Source organism: Dendrobium catenatum, unplaced genomic scaffold (genome assembly GCF_001605985.2).
Source record: "Dendrobium catenatum unplaced genomic scaffold, ASM160598v2 fragScaff_scaffold_1449, whole genome shotgun sequence".
In the NCBI taxonomy this organism is placed as follows: domain Eukaryota; kingdom Viridiplantae; phylum Streptophyta; class Magnoliopsida; order Asparagales; family Orchidaceae; genus Dendrobium; species Dendrobium catenatum.
The window spans coordinates 1,714,540-1,721,091 of record NW_021319911.1 but is presented as its reverse complement, the minus strand read 5'-3'; positions in this window follow the sequence as shown (position 1 = coordinate 1,721,091).

Here is a 6,552-nt window from a genome sequence, read left to right as displayed (position 1 = left end):
GAACAATTTTATATTAAGATATTCTAACTACAAAATATGTGATTAGGATATTATTAAAGCTTTTTGTATCTATGCAGTACATAAATGATTAAAAGTTTATTTGCTCATCTGAAGCAAATCAAAGAAGTTTTGTGATCCAATATTAAAATTTTGATCTAAATGATTTTGTTCATATTGTTGGTCATATTTTGAAAGTTTTTCAATCAAAATATAAGAATTTTAGCGTTTGATGATTGTGAGTTTTTAGCATATTGCAAATTATTCTTATTTTAATTTGAATGAGGTCATTTAGTTGGCATATGAGCCAATTTGATCATCTTGCTATATCTTAAATATTATAATAAATAAAATTTTGAATGCCAATTATTTTAAATGCAAAGTTGAAAGGATGGCATCATGTTGCAGAATTCATAAAACCGAAGTGAATGGTAAAGTTACATTGAGAGATTATTTTGTGCAGTGTTTGGATGCATCCGGAGGTCAATCCGGATGTGCTAGGGTGACGTGGCACATCTGAATTGGCCTCCAGACACAGTTCAAACATCGCAGTATTTAAATTTTCAAAGTTATGAAATTCATTAGCTTAGTGGAAAGAAAGTGGTGTATGAATAAAGGCAAAAGAAAAAAACAAAACAAAAAAATGTGGAATAATTACGTTAAATAATATTCTTTTTTTCTACTAGTTGGTTTAGCTTTACTTCCAACCCAGAATTTAGTGTCTGGGAAAAAGTTAATGGTGGGGTGGGGAAAGCAATGTGCTGGAGTTCAGTCGTAATTTTTTATAGTTGGAAAGTACTTGATTTATTCACTTACATAAAAAGGGCTTAAAAATATTATTTTTGGTAATTTTAGTTATTTTGTGTTCTTTGTTTCTAGTAGTAGATGATTAAACAAAAAGCCTTAGGTGTCCCTACCATGTAATTTTTGATGAGATTGACTTACCGCTCAAAATTTTTGAACTTAGAAATTTTTCTTCTAAAATAAATTACTTTTAGAAAACAGCAAGAAAGATGTCCCAATCAAACACTTTACTAATGATGCAACTCTATTTTTGTTTGTGAATTGATTTTTAATTCATTGCCACTTAGAACAAAAAATTTACAAATTAATCATTGTTGTGTCCAATTAAGGTTATGTTCAAGTTGTTTGTTTTCTTCCATTCTTTATATTATAATAATAATAAAAATAGATAATTAATGATAAATGTATTAATATTTAACTTTTAGTAAATATGAATAATAAAATAATATCAATCAAATAAAAATGAAAATAGGTAAATGTTAAACTCTGCTTCATCAACAGGCGTAGAGATTGGAGGTCGATGAGGTGACTTGTGGAGACTGTTGAAAGTTGGTATTATTGGCTGACGGTTTGCAGAGAGATTAATTTGGCCTAAATTTTAGTTAGTAATATGTATTTAAATAAAAGCAATGCATAAACAAAAAAAATTAAAAAAGTTAAAAACATGAAAATTGATTCACATTTTCATGAAAATTTCACTATGTAAAGTTAATAATATAGCCATTCATATTTTTTAAAACCACTTTTCATTTTTTTTTTTTTCAACCCTTTAGAGTTTGCTTTATTTATTTTTTAATATATAAAATCTTTTATTTTATGAGAAGTAATTTACGGACATGTTTTTATATAAATTTAAACTATTCTATATCTTCTTTGAAAACATTAACATGAAATAAATTTCTGTCAAAAGTGAAAGTATTTTGTGTTGGATGAAAATATCTGGAATCAATTTTTATATTTTTTATCCTTTTTATTTTTTAATGTGATGGTTTTGGCTTATATTGGCATACCTTATAAAAATTTGGTTAATCTATGTTCTCCATGAGTGACTGAAGTGGTGGTCTGATAATAGGAGGTTATATGTTTTTTCTGAACTTTGATGTGCAAATATTTGAGTTAATTAACCCATTAAGGCGCTTGCTCGCGTTGCTCTTATGACGATATTCTCAGAATAAAACTAAATTCTATCTTATTCACAATGGAGACATGAAATATTCTTTTCAGAACGTAGATCATTTTTCTAAAAAATCATATTTTCATTTTCAAATTCCATTTTATGAATACACTTTCCTGGATTTTTATAGGGATAATTTTTTATAAAACAATATATTAATTTTTTTTCTGTTATGTAACAAGAATAATTAACTCTGACCTGGTATTAGAATGCTTATAAAATTGGCAACATTACTTGTATGTGTATTAAAATCCAAGCATCACTAATAGAGTGTTCATCATCTTTCTAATTCTATCACTTGTATTTGTATTAAACGCCAGAGTAATATAAAGTTTCCTAACAATCCTGACTGTATTTACTTAGAGTTTGGAGAAACTCCAGCATTATATCAAGATTATTGTTCTTTATTTGCAATCCCTTGGTATAGTTATTTTACTTTGCAATCAATAATGTTCTCTGAATACTCATTAATGTTCAATGCTCGGAGTGGCTGATGCCTTGAACTCACCAATTCTACTTAAATGATATCTTGAACCCGTTACTACTATGCAAACTAATCAAGAACTTTACTCTGACTATTTTCATTTGCAGAGCAAAATAATGCACTGCCTAAGGAAAGCGGCGTGGTCGGTGGCCATGGCGGTGGCTCATGGTCGGTGGCCGTGGCGGGGCCCGTGGAGCCCGTGGAATAGTAATGGCTCTTCATCTTCATGCTTCTTCTTCCACACATATGGTAGAAAGCCAGTTCCCTGATAACAGAGGGATCTGTTCTTCGAAGAGTTTTAGGTGCTTCTCCCATAAGCACAAGCACAATTCAGCTCAAAGTGGCTATCAGTCTTCTCCATTGCACCTTGGCTCATCGTCTCTGCGTTGCTGGCTCGACTCACTGGCTTGTTTGTGTAGTTTTTAATATTACAAGAAATATGAAATATGATCCATACAGGGGAATCTACAGGATAAGTCTATATGGGTTTCTGGTTTTTCTCATTACTTCTTCTATGAAATACAGTGCATATATAACAATACAATGACATGAGCAATATAGAACATTCGATTGATCATATAGTAAACGAGAAGTTTTATAAAGCGAGGGGTGTAAGTGTTCTTGTTCTCGGAAAATTGCTGCAGGAACAAAGATTGTGGACAACAAACATAGCTTGAAAATGATTGTTATCTATATTAAATATGGTGAGGAGCATACTACTTAATCAGGCACACTCAAATTGACAGCTAAGTTGATAATCAAGTAATTTATCTCTAGATAATGAAATGATATTCGACAATTATATGTAAGTAAGCAAGGTAATATAATTTAATATTTCAAGTCTATATACAGTTTCATATGAAAAATGATTGCTTCGAGGAGAGATTGTTGAAATATTGTCAAGTAATTTGGGAGAGGGAGCTCAAGTGTCCATATGAAAATCTTTAGGCTGTTTTCTTATGCCAATAAGTATCTGCTTCTATGACGAGGAGCTAACAGTAGTTGCTTCTTGTGGGTTTGTGGCCAAGAATAATGTGAGCCAGTTCAAGAAACAATACAGTACATGTATATGATTTGCGATCAATTTTATACTCTTGCCCAATCGACATCTTGCAAAGTAGGATGGACAAAGTTGCTCGAGTAGATAGGTAGTCCAAATCTTCAAGGCACCTTGAATTTAGTCTTAGAATAATATTAAAGTATGAATGACGTGCGTGAATTTGAGAAGAATGCATGTGTTGACACACAGATTAAATCATAAGTAGTAGCGAGTTAAGTTAAGTATTGTAATGACCAACATGATGTGATGGTACAGGATTGGGTCCTGATAAATGGAGTCTTTCAGATTGAAGCTAAAACAGGTGCTTGCTGGCAGGACTGGCGTGATGTGGGCTTGCAAAAATTCATCATTCCAGCCTTTAAAAATAATAGCTCACATAGTTGTGTTGATGAAGAAGTATACCAGTGCTGATAGAGATGACCTGTAGGCAAGAAAGTAGCTAATGGACCCAGTATTTCAGCTGAAAATCTGGACAAGCGCAAATTGATTAGCAGTGCTGAGCAAGAAGCAGAATTTTATTGCCCATGTATCATCCACTTAGATCAAATAGATTACAAAAAGTTTGATCTTGCGCTTTTCATTAATAAAGAGGAGGTGAATTATAACAGCAATAGTACAACATGTAAGAATCAATGGGTAAGTAGAATGATGATGAAGTCTGAAGATTAGTTTTGGTTTGAGATTAACTGTTTTTGCCAAGTGTAGCATCAGGATATTCTATGGGAGATGGAAGGAGGTGCAGGTAGTAATAGGTGAAGGAAGACAGCGGGGAGATAGAGTTTCATCTAAAAGCAAGGTGGGAGTAGTTTCAATAATGTGATTCATTGCTTGCGTTCAACAATCTCCAATTTTGTTGGCGGTGTATATAACCCATTATTGTTGGAACTTTGAAATAAGAGTCCGATTGTCTTGTCGAAGCCTTTATTTGAAAAATAATGGGAAGAAATAAGAATTAAAATATATTTTTGTTGTGAAGTTAGCTGATTAACATATAGAACGTGTTATGTTTTAAGTAGTGAAACAAAATAGTAAAGAGCTTACGTGTGGGGGTAGGGATAAAATCCTGACAGATGCACCAATAAGCAAAGTTGTGCCCATGTACGCTACAACTGTATTTGAGGTTTAAGTTAATCAATCAGTAGAAATAAGTTGTGAATTCGGAGCAGCCAATGCTGTGAATGGTTGAGTTTGGTGGTTTGATATGACAAAACTGAAAGAATGAACCCATTTTTAAGAGATCTGACATTCAATAGAAATGTTCCTCTACGACCACCATGAGCTTAATTATTTCTTCCACCCTTTGAAGCCCTAGTCTTCCATGATATGTGTAAAGAGGTATGTATCTGCCACGACCTGACCGATATGCATTGAGAGCTTTCTTGAAGATTCAAAACAATTCAGGAAGGTGAGTATCAGGCAGAGCTTCAACAACCAATGTAATCTCTGTCACTACAGACCAATGTAGTTTGGTATTATGGCGGGTTTGAATGTATGATATAATGCAGGAGTCCATTCAACGTATATAAAATAACGATCTTCTGGTGTATATGGAAGTTTATGTAGAATTTATGGCATCAACCTTATAGATTTATAAGAAACAGATTATTGGTCATGGACATATCTCTTATAGTGTCACACCGCAGAGATCTATAATTGAAGAATTTGCATATATTTTTATTTTAGGTCATTCAAACTAGAGCTTACCAATTTCTTAATGTATATATAATTATATACTTATATATATATATATAATATATATATATATATATAGTTATATGCATGCTTGTCAAGGCTCCAATCATAGGATTCTTCTTCCTTCGTGATTAATATAAACGACGTAATGAACACTAGCCATCCAGGAGACGAATAACAAAAATGCCACGTCACTCAAGTGTCCGGTACCGCGCTCATATACACTCGGTATGCTCGGTATTTTATTAGACGTAATAATTTTTCATTCACACAGAGCTTCAACAACCAATATAAGCTCTTCACTACAGAGCAAGGATGTAGATTGGTGTATATGGCGGTAATGTATGATATGATGCTGGAAGTCCATTCAACGTATATGAAATAACATCTTTAGTGTATATGGGAATTCCGTAGAATTTATGGCATCAACCTTAGAATTTATAAGAAACAGATATTGGTCATGGACTATCTCTTAAAGTGTCACACCCTGATTTATATTTTAAAAAATTGCATGTAATTTTTATTTTAGTCATTTAACTAGAGCTTACCAATTTCTTTATTAATATATAATATAATATTATTATATATATTATATATAATATATATATATATATATATATATTCATGTTGTCTGAAGCCTCATATCATATGATCTTAACCTTTCCTAAAATATATAAAATTGTGTAATGAGCCCATTAGCCCAACAAGTAATAAAAAATCTATATAGTTGAAATCAATGCGCAACATAAAAGAGATCAATGTCTATATTATCATGTAAAAAAATATATGCATCAAATATATCTCATATCGATTTTCTAATATTTAATAATTATTTATATATATTAATCATACATCATCAGTTCTATTTCTTTCTTCCATTATAAACTCTAATAAATCAATTAGTTAGTCGATCTTTAGCACTAAATCAATTTCATTCAATCTTATCATTTATTCAGCTCACATTAATCTGTCAGTTACAGTCATAGTATCAATAATAGTATCAGTATCAGTAACAATATCAATAATAATCTATATAATTATCAATTAATCAATATAAAAATCAATTAATTCAACGTTAGTATTAGTATCAGTAATCAATATCAATATATAAAATATTGATGATATTTTAAAATGTATTATTACTCAAGTATAAAGAATTATATAGTCACTATATTTTAATGACAAAATTAGAAGTCAATTTTTTCTTTTTGGTGGCTAATATAAAGTTTCCTTATTATTTAGAGGTCTCTTAGTTACTTTTGCAAACTAAAATATATCTTTAACGACCATTTTCTGAATGGTCGTGCCAAATTCAAGCACCCCCCCACCCCCCTCCCCCCT